We start from the raw sequence: 20,638 nt of genomic DNA, 5'->3' as shown, positions 1-20,638 counted from the left end.
CACAAGGGAGGACCATCAACTGACCCTGGAAACTACAGATCTGTTAGTCTGAGTGTAATTTGCAAGGCCATGGAACGAATGGTCATAGAAATGAGCAACAAAGACATAGACACCCTTCAGACAGTGGACCCAACCCAGTTTGGCTCTGTCAAGGAAAGGTCATGTCTACTAAACCTACTTGGGGAATGTCACCAAGGTAATGATTAAGGAGAAAATAGTACATACCGCCTACCTGGACCTAGCCAAGATATCCCACTCTCATGTAGTTGACAACCTCACTGAACTGGGGGCTGTATCCCTACATAACTCTCTGGATTGCTAGCTGGCTCACTGACAGGACCCAGGAAGTCACAATTGGTGATCACCACCACCTCACCAGAAGATTACTTCAGGGTTCTGTGCCTGGGGTTGCTATTTGGCATCTACTTCTTAGAGGTAAAGGTCCTATCACTGACCAAGTTCACAGCTGACTACAAATTTGAAGCTATCATAGATTCCTCCCATGACACAAGGGTGATATTGAAGTGTATTAACCCACCAGATGCGCAGTAGCAAGCCCTGCCTGACACATTGCAGTGCAATTAATATTCAGCATCTGTGCCGAAAGCAACCCAATGTTTTATTGTAGACATTCACTACCAAAAAAGAAATGTTTTACTAGGAGCATCTGTGCCGAAAGCAAACCAATGTTTTATTGTAGACATTCACTACCAAAAAAGAAATGTTTTACTAGGGGGCATAAAACTAAAATGCCTGTTGTACATCACATTTCAGTCAGTCAGTCGGGCAGAGTTCACACCACAAAACTGTTTCTCTAAACGATGCTGTTATTAACAGCTGAAATTGTTTGCAGTACCAGCACCGTTGCACAACACTTGTTCAGTGGGGGGGTGCAGTGCCCCCACATGGAGGGTGCAGGGGGGCTTGCCCCCCTGAAAAAGGAGAAAGTGATAATTTCGACTAGGATGGTGGATTCCGTGTCAATCATGGTGTATTTACGTATTGAAACTCTGCCCGCCGCCTTGTCAAACAGGCCATGCCCATTCCAGCGCGAACTAACTGGTGGGTTAATGCACTTCAATATCGCTGACACAAGTGTCTTACAGGAGGGTTTAACATAGACAGATGACTAGTGCAAAATTAATTGGCTCGATCTTACTGCCAAGAAATGCATTCTTCTGCCTTTGGGAAAACTGACACTAAAGCTAATTAGTCCATCAATAAGACACCCCTAAGAGTTGAATCTGTAGTCAGGGAGCTGGAAACATATGTTGGCAATAATCTGGCCTCTGACCTACATATGGACAGTGTAGTAAAAATTGTTCTGTGTCACCCAACTTGTAAGGGCATGGCATCCAAGTCCAAGGAGGTCATAGTGCAGCTTTCTTCTTCCCTTATCAGACCTATCATTGAGTATAATTCCCCCTTCAGCATGCACTTGACCAGACATATGCAACAGTTGCAATGCTCACAAAGGTTCCTTATCAAGAGAATCCAGGGTTTAAACACTTTTTCCTATATAGATCGCTGTAAAGCCTGTTCTCGGTACCCAGTCTCTCAGTAACCTATAGGAGACAATTTATGTGTGGCATACATGGTATCCTCTGATCCACCTCTGATGGACTGTTTGCACATCTGCAAAATGAACAGCATCAGAACCACTAGATACAAGGATTTAAATTTTGTTTGTGATGTAAATAAGACATGGCGAGACAGAGAAGTGTTTCAGAGCATCCCAGTGCTCCTGAAGCAGAGTCCGTCCTAGCCCTGTAGCCTTGACCAATGGATGGGCAAGCGAAAATTCACCCTGCATATGTCCCCCTTGTGTCTGATAGACACAGGTAGACACTAATGCCCAACCTAACATCCCCCTCACATTACTTTTAGAAACTTCCTAACTAATATACCCTTCTCCTAATGCACACCCATGGTATATAGGGACACAGTGTGTTGGATTGCATGGCTAGGCTTATAAAGGCCCCAGTGGTCAATGGCATATACCTATGACCCCACAAAGCTGTCAATCATCCCATTTTTAAGTGTTTTTAAAATACATAAATGTAAGGCAGTTTGATGATTATCTTTTCTTCTTATGTTTCAGTATCCAAATAGACGGTCACAGTCAGTGTCTCTTCTACTTAGGGCCCAACTACAACCGTAAGTCTTGCCATATCTGTAAAGCTTTCGTTCCGAAGACCCTACATAGCCACCTTTTCTCTCTTGAGAATCAGAGACTGAAAAAATTAGTGCGAGATGTTATGGTGGGTATGTTGTCTTCTGCTGAGCCTGCTATGAAGAAGGCTAAGAAAATTAGGGCTGAAGTTTCAGTTGTGCCTTTCCTTCTAGACATCTCTCTCGATTAAGACCCAGAGACCCGTCTGGTTTTCAGCTTGGATTCTAAGGCAAGTACCAATTCAGGTGCCACAAGAGATTTTGTCATCAGCACATCTTCAAAAGCTTTGCAGATATCCACTTCAGACAAACATGGGAACTGAGGCTCATCATTTCAGAAGGCCCTCAAGGTATTCCTCAGATTTTAATAAGGGACAATGTACTGATGAATGTCATTGAATGTAAGCCTATGTCTGGTCCCTCCGTCTTTCACAGGGCTGATGTTCCTCTTAAAAAGAAGTAAAAAACAAAACCTGTTTCTGCTCCTCAGGACCCAGCTGCTGATTGGCAAGCTTTCACACAAAGTTTGTCCAATGCCTTTATGGCTGTTGAACTTCACTCAGGAGATTTCCTTCCTAGACCTCTAACTTCACCACAGAAAAGGATCAGAATGCAGGATTCTTCTGAGGAGGAGGATTCCTCAGAGTATGAATCCTTGGCCTGTTTTTCTCAGATTACCCCCCCCCCCCCCTTGGAGTATGTCTTCCTGAGGAAGAGTCCAGTGACAGAGTCTCTTGGTGAAGATATCACCTTTGGGGAGACTATTGCCAGAATGAGGGAGTTTAAGTGGGATTGCTGCGGTCAGGTTTCTGAGGTGCAGAAAAGGTACTATGACTTGCTTCAAATGGATTCTCCCTCTCCTTCTCCACCATCTCTTTCTGCTGTGCCTCCGGGTTTACCAGCTTTTCTTTTGCATCAGAGGTTACAGAATCTCAGCCCCTCGACCCCAAAGGGCTAGATAGGTTGTGTAAAATTCTAGAGGACTGCAGATTTCTTTACAGATGTCCATCAGCAGATCCAGCGACTGTTTCTTTGGCTGCTGATAAACCTTCTAGACTCTTGCCATCCACTTCTCTTCTCCCTTCAGATAAAGAGAGCAAGACCATAGAAAGATTGGAAAAAAAGGTTTATACCTCGGCCATCCTAGCTTTCTGTGCTATCGGTTACCAAACCCATATGAACAAGTATGCTTTGGCTCTCCTTTCACAGGCTATTCAGCTTCTTTATGACCTTCCTGAGCAGGGAAGTTGTTACAGCTTTCATCACTTTCATCCCAGGTGGCACGCTACTCCATTTAAATGCAGCTATGATGCAGCTGCAACATCTGCCAGGGCAGCTGCATCTAGCTCTGTTTTGTGGAGATGCTCCTGGTTGAGGCTTCAGTCACTTCCAGATGAGTTTAATGCTAAATTACTGGATGCTGCCTTAGATGAAAACACAGCATCAATGGGACCAGACGGTGTCCCAGGCTGCATCCTACATGAACTCCAAGAAGAGCTAAACCCAAACATAAAACTACTGTTCAATCTCAGCCTTACTACAGGATATGTACCCAAAGAGTGGCGTACAGCAACTGTGGTCCCTCTCCACAAAGGTGGTGCCTCAACGGATCCTGGAAGCTATCGCCCCATAAGCCTGACTAGCTTGGTCTGCAAAGCTATGGAAAGGATAATCATGGACCTCATAAATAAAGATATTGGGGGCCTACAGACACTGGATCCTACCCAGTTCGGCTTTGTTAAGGGCAGATCCTGCCTCTTAAACCTGGTTGATTTCTTTGAAACAGTCACCAAGGCCATTGACGAGGGGAAGGTGGTCCACACAGCCTACCTGGACCTCGCAAAAGCCTTCGATACAATACCCCACTCGGGCATTATAGATAAGCTCACCAGCTTAAATATAAACCCCTATGTCACTAGATGGGTTGCAAACTGGCTCAAGGACAGAACCCACATGGTTAGAATTGCTGGAGCCATGTCAGACTCCAAACCAGTTACAAGTGGCGCCCCACAAGGCTCAGTCCTGGGACCTCTCTTGTTCAGTATATATTTCTCGGAGGTACAGGCCAACACAGAAGGACTGTGGCTGACCAAGTTCGCAGATGACTGCAAACTGGGCGCCATAATCGACTCTCCAGCCGACACAAGCATCCTCCAAAAGGGCCTCATAGAAGCAGACAACTGGTGCCAGAGCCATGGCCTCAAGCTAAACACCAAAAAGTGTATAGTCATTCCCTTTGGCAAAAACAAAGTGCCCACAAATTATCACATAGGTGGTAATCCATTAAGTACAGAAGAAGTAATTAGGGACCTGGGGACCCAAGTTGATAGCAATCTCTCATTTGACAACCACGTGGCCAAAGTGGTTAGAAAAACATTTTATATAGCCCACCTAATCATGAAGGGATTCACATCTAGATCAGGGGAGGTCATCGTGCCTCTTTACTCATCCCTCATCAGGCCCATAATTGAGTACAATGCCCCTTTTGGGGAGACTTGAACCTCAGTACTGAAATAAATAGGACATGCTGGAGGGACAGATTCATAACCCAGAGGCTCCCTTCACTCTGGAATAAAATCCCAGTCCAGGTTAGGCAGAGTCCCTCATTGACTCTCTTCAACAGGAATCTTGATGAGTGGATGGGAGATCGTAGGTTTACCCCGGGTATGAATTCTGTGTCACTGTTAGACAGAGGCACAGTATACTAACCTCAAAAAAAGGGCATAGCAAAATTAATTTAAAATGGGTGGCGAAAGCCAAACACATTCTGGCTAGGCTTATAAATGCCCTAGGGCAGATAGCCTAGTATGAACCTATGATGAGGTTTTGTTTGGGGCTGCAGCAGAAGACTTGTTCAAGTTCTTGCAGGAGAAGGTTAAAGAATTACAGGACCTAAAACACATCTTTGTGTGTCTGGTTCCTAAATTCCAAAGAAATTACCCAGCTAAAACTCCTTTTGTTAGGAAACAATCTTGCACTCCTCCTTCCAGGAGTAAACAGGGTATTAGGAAACCTGCTTTCAAATCCTTTCAGCTTGCTTCTGCTCAAAAACAGCTAGTCTGTGACTACAAACCTTTTCTCAGTCACGTTCTGATCTCTCTCTCTCTGCGTCTTGCCCTGTCCCTTCCAGTATGGGACCAAATTACTCAAGATTCAAGGGTCGTTTCCATTATGCACAAAGGGTATTATGGGGTCTATATTATATGTTCAAAGTCTGAAAACTTCGAATCTCATATGATTGACTCCATATGAACGAAGGTTTCAAACATCGAACATAAAATATAAACAAAATTAAAAAAATCTACCTGAATGCTCTCTGCAGGGGGACAAGCCCCCCTGCACCCCACCCACTACTTAAATATACCAACTCAGAGATCGCACTACATTGAAGTGAAGGGAAATATTCCCCACGGCGATCTCCATTGAAATGTTTGAAAACTTCACTCATATGATGTCGATCATATGAGATTCGAAGTTTTCAAACTTATAATACAGACCCAGGTATTATATGGTGTTGGAAACTCTTCCATTTTTCATGGGTATTCCTCAACCACCTTGAGAGCAACTACAATATTTTTCCAGAGGTGCTGCAGGTATGGAAATCCCATGGAACTATTCAAGAAGTTCCACTGCACCAACGAGGATAACGTTTCTACTCCAGGAGGTTTTTGGTTCCCAGAAAAGATAGCTCTTGGAGACCCATTCTGGATCTGTCACACCTCAACATCTTCCTAAAAGTCCCAACCCTTCCGCATGCTTTCTCTGCCTACCTTGTTTCCCCACATCCTTCCACAAGCTTTTATGGTCTCACTGGACATGCTTCCCTTCGCATTCCCATTAACCCTCTTTTCAGATAATATTTGCGGTTTTCTGTTTCATCACATTTTCAGTTCTTTGCTTTGCCCTTTGGTCTCTCTACAGCACTAAGGGTATTAACAAAATGCTTGGCTCTTGTGGTTGCACGATCTCCTGCGCCAGGCACTCCTTTCAGAGACTTTGCAACAGAATCTCCGTTTCACTATTTCCCTTCTACAAAGAGTGGGTTTCTCAACAAACTTCCAAAAATCTTTCCTTGCCCCTTGACAAGACCACGTCTTCTGGGGTGCAGATCCAGACAGACTGAATATTGGCCTTCCTGCCCATCAGAAAATTCAGTCTCTAACCAAATTCTTCCAAGACCTTCTTCCTCTGTAGTCTCTTGTAGCCAGGGAGTTTCTCCGCCTTCTAGGGTTCATACCATCCACCAGCCTCGTGTTACCTCTGGCTAAACTTCACATGAGGAAATTTCAGTTGGTAACTCTGGTCAGTTTGGAGCCAAAATGTGCACCCACTGGGCTTTGTTGTCTCTCTTCTTCCTTGTCTGAAGAGGGAACTTCGTTGGTGGATTCAGCAGATTTCCTTTAACAGAGGCCTTCCTCTGCATCCTCCTCTTCTAATTCAGGAATTGTTCACAGATGCCTCAGACATGGGTTGGGGGACAGCCTTTGCATCCTGGAGAGTTCAAGGCCTTTGGTCCCCTTCTCAAAGGAAGGAGCACGTAAACATAAAAGAGATGAGAGCCCCTGCTGCTGCTTTACAGACCTTTCACTCTTTTCTGTCCAGGCCATCTAAAACTGTTTACAGACACCACCACAGTTCTTTTGTATGTAAACAAATGGGGGTTACAAAATCATACCTTCTGTGCAGGATGGCCCTCATGGCATGGGAACGGGAAACTCAGTACTAGGTCACCCTTCAGGCAGTGTACATTTCCTCCAATCAGAATGTATTGGCAGAAACTTTGAGTAGGCCTATGACTCAATCCCATGAATGGATGCGTCACAGGGATGCATTTCTGGACATTCTCCACCAGTGGGGTATTCCTCAAGTAGATCTGTTTGCCTCCCCTTTGAACAGACAACTTCTAAAATTTTGTGCCAGAGTTCCAGACCCTCTGATGTGGAAGGTGGATGCCCTTTCTTTTCCCCCTTCCCTCTTATTCAGCAAGTTCTGCTGAAGATTCAGGAGGACAAACCAAAAATCTTTCTTGTGACTCCCTTTTGGCCAGGAAAGCATCGATTCTTCTTCTGCATTTAGCCAAGGGCAAAGTCACCTCGCAGGGTGGATCTTCTCACACAAGACAAGGGCATCTCTCATACACCCACACCTGTCAACTCTACATTGTGGGTGATGGGCTTCTGATTCCTTTTAGACATCTCTTTTCAGAGGACATGCTTAGGGTTCTGCAGGATGCCAGAAAACCCAATACTAGGAAATCGTACTTATCCAAATGGAAGAGGTTTTTCATCTGGTGTCTTTCTCATAAAATGGGCCCCACTTTCTGTGGATATATCTCTGGTTTTATCTCACTTGTGTAAACTGCTTAGTCTGGGTTGGCTTATTCCTTAGTGAAAAAAAAGTAGATGGTGCCAAAAGCAGTGCAACGACCATGAAACAAGAAGCTGCTAGCGTTGCCAATAACTAGTCCCCAAAAACACGATTTAGAAAGTATTTATTAAAAAAACACAAAAAATTCAATAAAGGATAAGCGCTTTCATCACAATGACTTCATCAGAACAAATAACTGTTGTAAGGATTCTCATTTTATACAGTTGATAAATCATATGACCCAGGCAATTAAATTTTAAAAAAACAATCCTAAGCATTTCATGTGGAGAACTTTAGATTGTAAAAAGCTGTAAAAATATAAACCTATATAATACAAAAATACAAATTGATGTTCTAACTACTTTAAAATTTATACAGTTAAATAATGTAAAACTAAGAGAAAACTGAGGGGTTTTGGTGTCCTAATTTACAAGCCCTAAACCTTAATTCTGGTTTGATGCTGATAGCATCATTTAACCCTGGATATTCAGCAGCATTTAACCTTGGTTGCCATTTAGTTTCAGCCCTCAATAATTTATTTTTCCAATCCCCCCCCCCCTCCGAAATCTACCTGTACAACTTCCAGTATACCAAACTTTGGGTTCTCTTGGATGTGTTTAAATAGGGCGTTCTTTTCGTCCTTCCTATTAATACTGTAGCAATGTTCGTATATCCTACGATTTAATTTTCTTTCCGTCTTGCCAATGTAATAGCAAGAACAGGAATTACAACTAGCAAGATAGACAACACCTGAAGTGACACATGAACCAGCTACAAAATTTACATCAATGTCATAAGGGCCTAAACTATGACACCAAAACCCCTCAGTTTTCTCTTAGTTTTACATTATTTAACTGTATAAATTTTAAAGTAGTTAGAACATCAATTTGTATTTTTGCATTATATAGGTTTATATTTTTACAGCTTTTTACAATGTAAAGTTCACCACATGAAATGCTTATGACTGTTTTTTTTAAATTTAATTGCCTGGGTCATATGATTTATCAACTGTATAAAATGAGAATCCTTACAACAGTTATTTGTTCTGATGAAGTCATTGTGACGAAAGCGCTTATCCTTTATTGAATTTTTTGTGTTTTTTTAATAAATACTTTCTAAATCGTGTTTTTGGGGACTAGTTATTGGCAACGCTAGCAGCTTCTTGTTTCATTATTCCTTAGTGAAAGCTCATCTGTCAGCCATTTCTGCTTGTCTGCCTTTGTCTCCTCCTTTGGTCGCTAAACTGGAGGTTAAACTCTTCCTTAATGGCGTCCTTAATGGCGTCCTTCACATCAGACCTCCCATGAAGCCTGTTCCTCCTCCTTGGGACCTCAGTTTTGTCTTGGCAAAACTTACTATGGCTCAGTTTGAACCTGCAGCTGCAGCTTCCATGCAGCACTGTACATGGGAGACGGTTATCAGCCATCACTTCAGCCAAGAGGGTGTCCGAACTTCAAGCATGCTTGATGTCTCCCCACTTCCTGGTTTTCCATAAGGATAGGGTTTCCTTGCGTACTAACCCTTGTTTTATGCCCAAGGTTGTGAATAATCATCTAGTGAAGAGAGTTCTACACACCTTGGATGTGCATAGACAACTCAGAATTTACTTTGATAAAACTAAGGCTGTCAGGGAATCTGATGAGTTTTGTTTTCATCCCAGGGCTCTGGGAATGGCTGTTTCCAAGCAGACTGTTTCCAAGCAGACTGTTTCCAAGCAGACTGTTTCCACTTGGATTTCTAAGGCTATTTCCTTTTGTTATGATTTTCATGGTAAGAGCCTTTCTACTCCTGTTAAAACTCATTCTACGAGAGCTGTGACTTCTTCAGATACTTTTTTCAAAGTTTTGGATACTAACACCATCATGGAAGCAGCTACCTGGTCTTCTGTTCCTACCTTCACTAAACTTTATAAACTGGATAGCATCTCCAGATCTGCAGCTGGCTTTGCTAGAGCCATTCTCCATGGCTTTTTAGAAAGCATCTCTTCTCCTTCCCCCTCCTTTTCTTCTTCATGAGCTTTGGTACCCTCCTGCATGTTAAGAATATTGCAACATAAGAATAGGAGAACATAGGATAGTTGTGTAAAATATTACCATAGCCGTAGATGTACTCTTTTTCAATGTTGCAGTATTCTATCCTTCCCACCTTCTCCCTTTTTTCTTTTTCCCTGGATGTATGCTTATCTCAGGCTGGTGTTCTTACTGGGGCATTCACTTCTGAGAATGGTGCATGTGGATGTCACTTTTATGGTCTACACCAGCTGCTGACCTACATGTGATATCCCATGTACAGTGGCGGTTGTCAGTCTTTTGTATACTGGACGAACGTTGGAGCTGCCTTTGGCAGTGAATCCCTCATGTTAAGAATACTGCAATGTAGAAGATGAGGTCATCTATGGTTATGGTAAGGAACTACATCCAGATTCTTTGCCACTTCTGGTTTTACAAGTCAAGAAAGACTGTTACGTTACTGTCTATAGATGCTGCTTTCTGTTGGCTTCTTGAATTGAATGGATGTTAGTGATATGAGCTTTCTTTTAAGCACCTTCCTTGTAAGCATGCAGCCCATCCCTTCCATACACACACTGATTTTTAAAAAGACCACAGGATCAACCACCAGTATCCATTGTGAAGGACCTACTTGGGGACTAGATGCCCACTCACAGGAAGGAGACCATGTTTATCCTACCTTTTGAATAACTTAATCCCTTTCCAAACTTTGACATCTGGCAGTACATGTAAAATGCAGGCTTATGTGCACTTGATCTAATTAAGTAGGGTAGTTGTAATTCTGTTTTAACTTGTGCGGGTTATGTATTGTTCTGAACTTCTGTCCTCATTGTTGACTTTTATGTCTTCCTGTTTATGACTTCATTGTATATTTGGGAGACATACATCTCTCCTCCCATTGTTTCCTTTATAACATCCTCTGATTACTTCCTATAATTATCAGTAATATTTTATACACTCTACTAATTACCTTTTTTAACAGCAGCTTCTGTTCTAGTTTCTACTAAAAACTGTACCAGTGCTGGTCTTTCACTTAGGATCCCCCTATTTATTTTTCTTTGCCTATACTCTGATATTAAGCCTTGATTGGGAAGGCAATCTGTAGCCTGTAGTCCAAATTAATTGTTGCCTCTTCCCATTCTGTTACCTTTCTCCCTCTAAGTATTTGCTCCCAACACCTTGTTTCCTTTACCATTTTTCCCAGTAAATTCCAGTCCCTTCTTCCTATTCTCTGTACCCCTAATTGCAGTCATTCCTGTCAGCAGAATATCCGTTGTCCATTCCCGTTCCCGTGTTGTCTTAGTTTAATTTAATTTATTTATTTGTTTACCAGGAAAGCCCGACTTGGAACTAAGCCAATTTTCAGCAGAGGCCCGGGGAGAAACTCTCCAGACGCATGTCTTTATGATATGGATGGAAACCCAAGCAAACACTTTATTAATATAATATTCTGTACGGTTGGTTATCATTATTGTTACTCTCTTTAAGGATCTGCATCCAGAATCCCAGTCTGTCCTTTTTTTCTTGAGCTTCCACTGTTTCATCGCCATCCCTTTCCACATTGAATTATAGCTTTCTGCTTGTGCAGTATATAGGAGCCTTAACTGTGTTGCTCTGGAATACTACCCTTTCAAATCAGGTAATCCCAAATCACTTTGTTCTATTTGAAGGCTCACCTTATTCCACTTGACTCTTGCTTTCTTCCCCTCCCAGTTCAAATCCTTCAACTCTTTATTAATTGCTATCTATAACTTCTGTTGTTGTTGATAAAAATGTCTGACCTGTGTATAAAACTAAAGGGACTAAAAACATTTTCACTGTTGTATCTTGCTATCCATATCCAGAAAACTGAGCTTCCAGTTTCTCGGTTTTTGTATTATATTTTTAGTCTCTTCCCATATATCCATAGCTGTTGTAACCGAATCCTTTTTAATCTACACTCCTAAGCATTTCATTTTATCATGTTCCCATAAATATGGGTATTGCTGAACCATTTGTGTGGGTATATAGTTTATAGCTATTGCCTTTGTTTTATCTTGATTCATTTTATATCCTGAAAAGACTTGAACCTGTCTCAGAATGTTCCACAACACTGAAATGTCCTTGTCTGGTTTTATCGAACATAAAATAATATCTGCAAATTGTCTACTTTTCTTGATTACCATACCGGTTATATTCTTGAATATCTGAGTCCCTTATTTTCTTTGACAATGGTTCTAAATATAACTGAAACAAAGGGGGAAGAGGATACCACTGATTGGTTCCTCTGCTCAAACAGAACTTGTCAGAGAGGACCCCCCCCCCCACTTTAATTTCCACCTCCGATCCCTCATTTATTCTTCTAAGCAACCTTATAATTTGCAATTGCTCCATTGCCCTACTCATGAAACCTTTGCTCTCTCATATGCTTTCTTTGCATCAAGACCCACCAGCAGCAATGGTATTCTGCTTCTGTCTGGATCATCGTTGTTCTGTTAATGTTGTCAAGTGTGTGCATCCCCTCCACAGAATCAATTCTGTCATCACCTTTGCCATTCTTTTCACCGTTTTAGGCATAGAATCAAAATGTACCTGTATGAAGCTGGATCTGATGGGTGTTTACCATCTTTAGGTATTACAGCCACTGCCTCTTTCTTCCAGGATGTTGGTGCTTTTTCTCCTCTTAAAATACTGTTAAACAAAACGTTCCAGATCTTTATCACTTTCTTTCCTACTAGCTTCCAAACTTCCACAGGAATACCATCTGTTCCTGCTGACTTTCCTGTAAGTTGGTTATACCTCACCATTTTTATCTCATCTCCTCCTATCCAGTTAGTAATTGAGCCTCATCTACCTCTAATGTATTTAATTCTTCCATAAACATTTCTATTTGTACTTTTTCTTGATTTTCACATTTCCCTGCTTTATATGAATTTTCATAAAATTTCCATAATATTTGTGCTACCTTCTGTAGGAGCTCTGGTTATTTTCCTTGCAATAGGATCCCTAAGCTTGGCAACAAGCATTTCTACTTTCTGTTGCCTGAGCCGTTGTGCTAAAAACTTTTGTACTGTGGAGTTACTATCAAAAAACAGTTGCTTTACAGCAATCTTTCTAAACTCTTGCATATTATTAAGGTAGTCCCTAATTTTCTATGTAGGACTCTGGAATTGCTCCTGTTCTTGTTCTGTGAGATTCCATCTATTCTGCAGTACTTTTAGTCCCTTTAAATCAGTGGTCTCCAACCTTTTTTGCACCAAGGACTGGTGTCAGTGTAAGACAATTTTCCATGGACCGGCCATCTCCCGGCACACATAATAAAGTAGATATTTATTTATTTGACATTGGTTTAACGAGGCGGCCAGACCCGGGGAGAAAACCTCCAAAGTACAATAAAAAGACGGTTGGCAATAATTACCAAAAAAAGTGTACATTCTGCTTAACAGCATAACATTGATCTACTGTGGTTGAGAGGTAAGAAAACCTAATGGCAACCTTACTGTGATGATATGTTTATAAGAGCAATGTTTAAAATCTGTCCCCATTATTTGGCTCTGTCCAGCATACCTCTCAACTGTACAGATTTTCACAGAATGTCCAGATTTTTGGTCTTTTTCTAATAAAATTGTTGTTTTCTGGCAAATCACTGGCAGATAATTTAGGCTGAAGTCAGAAAATAATGACATATGGTTGAGTTTCATATTTCATACCCTTCAGAAAATTCATGCTAATGCAAAACCTGTATTTCTATCAACTTTCAAAGTTTGTAAGAGCAGAACTTAAAAAGGTCACTATTTTGGGCCTTTGTCCCTCTATTATTTTTGGCTTTGTCCAGATTTTTTGATCTAAGTAAGAGGCTGAGAGGTATTCATACCTCTCAACTGTACAGATTTTCGCAAAATGTCCAGATTTTTCCCTCAGTGTTTTGGTCTGATCCTCATAAACTTTGTGATTTTCTGGCAAATCACTGGGATGATTTGAGGGCTGAAGTCATTAAGTAATGATAGATATTTGTATTTCAGACCTCATATCCTTAAGACAAATCCTGTTATTCTAGCAACTTTCCATGGTTATAAGAGCAGTATTTAAAATATTTCCCTATCCCCCCCCCCCCCCCCACACACACATTCTGTTAGGCTTTGTCCAGATTTTTTGCACTATTAAGAGGTTGAGGTGTGTGTGTGTGTGTGTGTGTGTGTGTGTGTGTGTATATATATAGAGTGTGATTGATCGCTGGAGGCTGCAACAGTGACGTTTGTGTACCTTTCGTCCATACCACACACACTCTTTTGCATTCATGCACGCATTCACTCATACACATCGTTCTCACTATTTTCTGATCTCTCACACAGTCACTCCCTCATTCATACCTGCATTCACTCACACATCACTCTTACTCTCTCACGATCAAACACGCGCTCAGTCACATCCTCATTCATACCTGCATTCATTCACACATTGCCCTGTCACCCACACGCCACGCACCCACTTGCGCATTCATTCATACATCGCTCTCACTCTCCCGATCTCACACAGTCACTTCCTCATTCATACCTGCATTCATTCACACGTCGCTCTCACTCTTATATATACACACACACACACACACACACACACACACACACACACACACACACACACACACACATATACATACATTATTTTGCTTTCATGCACGCATTCACTCACACAGGCAGACACATAAAGACACTCCTACAGGCATTCACTTACCTGACGGCCCGGTACCAGTCTGTGGCCCGGTGGTTGGGGACCGCTGCTTTAAATAATTCTGGTTACTTTTTTTTTTTTAAAGACTTTTATTGAATTATCGCTTGTGACACAGGCACATTGACACTTTTATATAAAAGTAATCAAACTGTATTAACAAGTTTAAAAATTAACAAACATTATGCTTCACATGTGTTGTTACATATCATGTAACCTAAGCAACATTACATTATTCAATTCCTGCCCCCCCTTTTTTTAAATAAACATCTTTGCTTATGTCATAAGTGATTTAATAATTGTACATTTATATAAATGAAAACAAGCCACACTGACACAATCCTAGTTGCAAGCATTTTACATCACAAACCATATTGACACATTCACAGTTGCAAACATTATACATCACTTATAATTTACCCAATCATTTTCACTCAAGCATTACATAGCTCATTTAAGTCCTGCCTTTTTTTAAACCTCATTCCTCCCCAGTATGTATTGTTCCCACAGTTTCCATTTTTTCCTATGTAGTTTGCTCCTACCTTTTTCTAAAGCTCTAAATTCTAGTTTTATCTCTATTACTATATTCGCTACTTCTAATATAGTTGGTTTAGATGTTTATTTCCATTTTCTAGTAACTGCTTTTTGGCAGCCACCATAATTAGAGACAGCAAAGCCTTAGCATGTCTAGGCAATTCCAATTCTGTATTATAGCTGAGAAAAGTCATCTCCCTTGTCACACCAATCTGCCCACCCAGCACCTCTGACTGTGCATCCCGCAGGGAATCCTTAAAGTATGCCAACTCACTGCACTCCCAGAAAATATGTTCAGTTACCTCTTCCGTTCCCGTCACACATCTAATATTTGCTTTCTACTTGAGGAAAAATTCTCTGGAGTCTACTTGGGGTATAAAATTATTTATGTAAACATTTCCAAGCAAAAATCCAAAATCTTGCAGATTTTGTTGCATATTTAGGAGACATACATATATCCTCCCATTGTTTCTTTGTGAATTCCTTATCCAGTCTCTCTTCCCAATCCTTTCTAGCCTCCTCTGATTGATTCTTATAGTTACCATGCAGTATTTTATATGCACTACTAATTATTCTTTTTTTAATGGCAGCTTCTCTTCCAGATTCTATTAAAAACTGTACCAGTGCTGGTCTTTCTTTTAGGAATCCCCTATTTCTTTCTCTTTGCATATACTCTGATATCAATCCCTGATAGGGAAGGCAGTCTCTAACCTGCAGTTACTTCTTAACCATATTTATTTTTTCTTGCATTTCCGCCCTGCTTTTAAAGTTCACCCTAATTTTATTTTACCACTGACGGACACTTTCTGCAACTGCTGTGTTTGGAACCAGCGTACAGTGAAAATGCCTGCTGGTATTTTTCTGTATTTAGTACTGCTGTTATCCCAAGTCTCGTAAAGCTTTTTAAGACTGCTGTGTCACACAAAAGTCTGATCAAAATGAGGGAGAGGGCAGCTCCTCCCCAAGCTGCTGCTTTTTCCCTTTTGGGCAATTAAAGCACAGAAAGTACAAGGGCCATTAAAAATAACTGGATACAAAGTTGTTTGCTGTATTCCAAGCACAAGGATAAAAGTCACCATTCCTATCCTTGTTAATTGTGATCATCTGTCCTGCTTGTTGTGAAGAGATCTTCACAGCTGTAAGTAAATCTTTGTGTTAATTGTCTTCAGCCCCTAATTAGTACCAGTTTCTAAAGGCTCCATTCTTTTGATACAGGAGTCCCTCTATCAAACGTGTCCCAAGGTTGGCGATGTGTGTGCGATGTCTCGCATACTGCTGTATCTGGTACATATTGTTCTGCAGGTCATTAGAAACCAGTTATACCATTACAGGTATCACTGATATCAGTGGTCATCCTTGGCCTGTTGCCTGTTTTCCATTAATTTCTCCCATTATAGTTCACACTAGAAATATTTTGTTTACAGATGATGACTAGACATTTGGGGATGGCCGCTTACTTGCCAGACTGTGTTACTTGATTTGCACAAATGTCCCATGTAGGACCGTCTTTAACAGTGGTTTTCCCCATTAAGATTTTTTTTTCCTGCATGTGTATAAGCAGTTTTGTTTAAGTTTTAAATCAATATTGTAGTATTTCTGTGGATGGAGCAACACACTCTGAGTTATTAGGGGTAGTGGGTATATAGAGCAGGATAATAACTTGCTGATGGCTTATAGTCAGCTCTGACTTCTGTAATAACGTTTTAACACCTTTATTAAAATATCACTCAAAACATAGGCACTCATGCATTAATAGAAAAGAAAACAAACCATATTAAAATTATTTTCCATTTACATACATTGTGTCATATCATTTCTTTCTTTGTAACTGTCATCAGTCCAACATTACATAAATTACTCATTTCCTGCCTTCTGTTAAACCTCACTCTTCCTCTTGGGCATTATTCTTCATGTGTTGTTCCCACCATTTCCTCTTATGTAATTTGCTCCTACCCTTTTCTAATGATCCCTCTTCCAGGTCTTTTATCTCATTTACAATATTCAACCCTTCAGATACAGTTGATTTATGTTTTAATTTCTATTTTCTAGTAATTCATCTCTGTAATTACTTTTTTTTGAGGAATTTGCCCACATTTAAACATGCAGTATTAATTGCTTTCCTTGGGTAAAGTGTGTTTTTTATAATAGTCAACTAATTGTTGGATCATTTAACTGCCTCGATTCTGTAGAGAAAACCAGATGGTCATATACCATAACATAGTGCATAGAATCCAAAAGTATTTAAGTAGAGGACCATTCCATTCAAGAAACTGGAGTTGTGGCCTCTTTATATGTTAAAGCCGTAAAGCATTACTTTTTGGTGTATTTATATTTTTAACCCCTTCCCTTTTCTTTTTTTGCAGAAGGTATACAAGCAGCAGCCCAATAGCAACATATTCTTCCTTGCTGATAGGTCACTTACAACTTCTGAATGTAAAAGTAAGTAAATGTCTTTAAAAATGGCTAAAATTCAGTTTTGACAATTTCATGAACACAGTAGAATCATTTAATGCACATTTTAAGCATGTCAGTTTAAAACACATGAATTAAGAAGCCTGATTTTTCTGTATTTTACTTGTAGATGCACACTGAATGTATTTGATCAGAAGACATGGTCATTGATTTTTGTATATATATATATATATATATATATATATATATATATATATATATATATATACACACACACACACACCCTTGCCATTTATATTAGGAAGTTACTGTACCTCTGAAATGGAAAAAAATGGATTGTAGAAAAGAAATGCAGCCTAAAGCTGTGCCTAACCATGGAGACTTTGGCATGTACCCTTCTGAGACATTAGATTTTTAATTGTTTCCTGCCTCGGTAGAGAGCAAGGGAAGGCTCCCTCCTATACCAGTGTCTAACTCGCCACATTTTGTTGTTCTCACGGAATTATGTAGCATTATGTTAAGCTGGGTTGCCTTGTACAAAGAAGCATTATTATATGTAAAAAAGTTATATTTAGGAGAAGTGGCTTCTTGCAGACCAGCCTTTTTTCCCCCACTTCATTTATTAATGTACTTTGTTCTTATTTTGGTGGTGGTGAGGAATCCTTTTGTTATTGTATGGCATTTTGATTATTTAATGAAGTATGTAATCCTAGGTTACTGCCTCAAGTTAGTGGTCCAAAAGGCCATTGTAACATTTAACTCTGTTGTGCCTTGTTTATATGACTTCTTTTAGGGTTCACTGAGTAAAGGGTGCTCATTTTGTTCCTACGTACCTTTCTAATCTACTCACACTGATACTATTTTCTCTTTCTTAATAGCAGAAGAGTAACCTCCAAAGCATTTTTGTGCTGAGTGTTTTGTGCTCATAGCTTGCCATGCACATTACCTTGCGCATGATTAATCACATAAAACTTTGCAAGTCATGCTCTCCGTAAGTGTCAGCAGAGTCTGCCAAGAAAAAATTGGTTAAATATGCTTTTATCGTAGTAGTTAGTAAGTCTTTTTAAAGAGTAGCTTTTGTTATGGCAGAGCTTTACACTGTGTTAATGAAACAGTCTGGCCAAACTACCATAATAAGGGCAATATTGATGAATGTGTAAATTGCAGGGTGATAAATGGCAGCATCACAAATAATATGGTTTGTTATTTTTGGCCTCTTTGTTTCTGCTGACCATTGTCTATCTTGCATTGATTGTACATGTCTGTTCCTCACTGAGGTGAGAGAGGATTACAACATTCTCATAATCCAGAAAGTCATTTGGATATTTTTTGTTTGCCTGTCATTGCCCCTAGTAGGTGACTTGCATGCTAGCCAAGATAAGGGCCTGGTGTGCCTTACCACAGTGTGTGTGGCTGTCTTTCCACACACAAATGATGAGGGCTGTGACACAAATTCAGTTTGGCAGAGTAGGCACATATCACTGTCTCATATATGTACTGTGCTTCCATCTGCCGGTGTGTGTGTCAGGATTATACTGGATGGAATTCCTCTCACCCCCAAGGTGGGTGACCCAGTGTTGGCTTAGTGACTGCTCCAGTATACCGATTGCTGACTGATAATTGGTCATCTAAATTGCTTTCAGGTCTATCAGATGTTCTTCGTGTTTCACTGTTGCAGTCATCACATTTGGGTTATCTGCTTGCAGTAGCCCTCAGTCGGCCTGATTATCAAAGTCTTGTGTCCTGTGTTGGTTGCTGTCTCATCTTCCATGACCTCAGGTAGTCAGGGTTATAAAGCATGGAGGAAAAAGCTAAATCTATGCAAACTGTTAAAGATTTCCTGCAAGTACAACCTCCCAGATTTAGTAGGCACTGGCCGTCTAAGAACTGGTCGTTCCTGCCTCTTCCAGGTCTTCTCAGTCCAAACCCAGAACCAGAAGAACACCCAGGCGTCAGTCCTAAGGTACTCGCAGGCCTAAACAGTGGGGGGGGGCTCCCATTACAAAGCAGGGAGTAGTAAGACCCCCCCCATGGTAAACTGTCTCAATGACTTAACTGTAAACCTTCCAAGCTCTGCTCAACTAACTGTTCCTTTAGGGGGAAAGATTGCCCTGCATGCAAAAAATTGGGAAATCATTACCCAGGACAAATGGGTTTTAAATATAGTTTCCCAAGGATATAGATTCCACTTCCACTCCTTACCAATCCCAAACGGCTGGCCAGACCTACCCCCAAATCAGTGGGCAGAGGCTCAAGAGCATGTTCTCTCTCTCTTAAGCATCTGAGCTATTTAACCTGTTCCAGAAGGAGAAGGGGACAAGGTTTCTACTCAAGACTTTTTCTGGTACCCAGAAAAGGCAATTCCTGATGTCCTATCCTGGATCTGTTTATCCTAAACACATTTCTGGTAATCCCAAAATTCAAGATGCTAACTCTTCGTCAGCTGCTTCCCATGCTAGGCAAAGATGCCTGGTTGGCAGCACTGGATTTAAAGGAAGCCTACCTGCACATCCCAATAAGGGAATCTTGCAGAAGATACCTATGCTTCAGAGCAAGCTACATACACTATCAGTTCTCTGCACTGCCCTTTGGCGTATCTGCTGCGCCCAGGGCATTCACAAAGTGCCTAGCTCCAGTCATTGCATTTTGCAGGCAAAGAAATATTCAAATATACCAATACCTGGATGATTGTCTAATTCAGGCAGAAAGCCAGGACATACTATTAAATCATCTGGCATTTGTAAAGAAATTGCTGACTCCTCTGGGGTACACCATAACTGAAAAGAAATCAGATCTGGTACCCTGCCAACAAATCGTATTCCTGGGAGCAAGCTTGAATACAATTTCCCAGATGGCCTACCTCACGCCAGAGAAAAAAGTTCATTTGACAGCCTGCTTCAAACTACTGGCCACAAAGACCCAGCTATATCTGCAAGCAAAATTCTGCAATCCCCGGGGTTCATGGCCTCCTGCATTCTGCTAATTCCATATACAAGACTGCATATGAAGAAACTATAATGTTATCTAAAAAGCCTATGGTGTCAACATTCTCAGGATCTAGAATCAATTATTCCTGTCATACCTTGTCTACAGATAGAGTTCCTTTGGTGGGCAGAGGCCTGCCACCAGAACAAGGGACTGCCATTCACTTTACACCCTGCTGCCCAAACCCTAACAACAGACGCAGCAGACTATGCATGGGTGCTCACTTGGCAGGGCAGTGCATTCAGGGCAAATGGAACCCAAGTCAAATGCACCTGCATATCAATCAAAAAGAAATATTAGCTCTACAGTATGCTCTGACAGCCTTTAAGGACCACATTCTTCCAGGAGAATTATTGGTAAAGACGGACAACACCACTGTTATGTGGTACATAAACAAGCAGGGGGGAACCCACTTATACCCTCTCTGCAGACTAGCTATGGCTCTGTGGAACACA

At 40.9% G+C, this 20,638-nt stretch overlaps 1 protein-coding gene across 3 annotated transcripts in view; it reads left to right on the top strand.

The window, feature by feature from the left end:
- ASNSD1 (asparagine synthetase domain containing 1) overlaps nucleotides 1–20,638 on the top strand; it is a 352,351-nt gene that overhangs the window by 124,999 nt on the left and 206,714 nt on the right. For all 3 annotated transcript variants that reach the window (XM_044085621.1, XM_044085700.1, XM_044085773.1), the window contains one exon: nucleotides 17,150–17,225. The gene's annotated coding sequence lies outside the window, so the exon portion shown is untranslated. The remainder of the gene's footprint in view (nucleotides 1–17,149; nucleotides 17,226–20,638) is intronic.

Source organism: Protopterus annectens, chromosome 1.part0 (genome assembly GCF_019279795.1).
Source record: "Protopterus annectens isolate FY-2018-M chromosome 1.part0, PAN1.0, whole genome shotgun sequence".
Lineage (NCBI taxonomy): Eukaryota > Metazoa > Chordata > Ceratodontiformes > Protopteridae > Protopterus > Protopterus annectens.
This window is presented reverse-complemented; position numbering and strand designations above follow the sequence as displayed.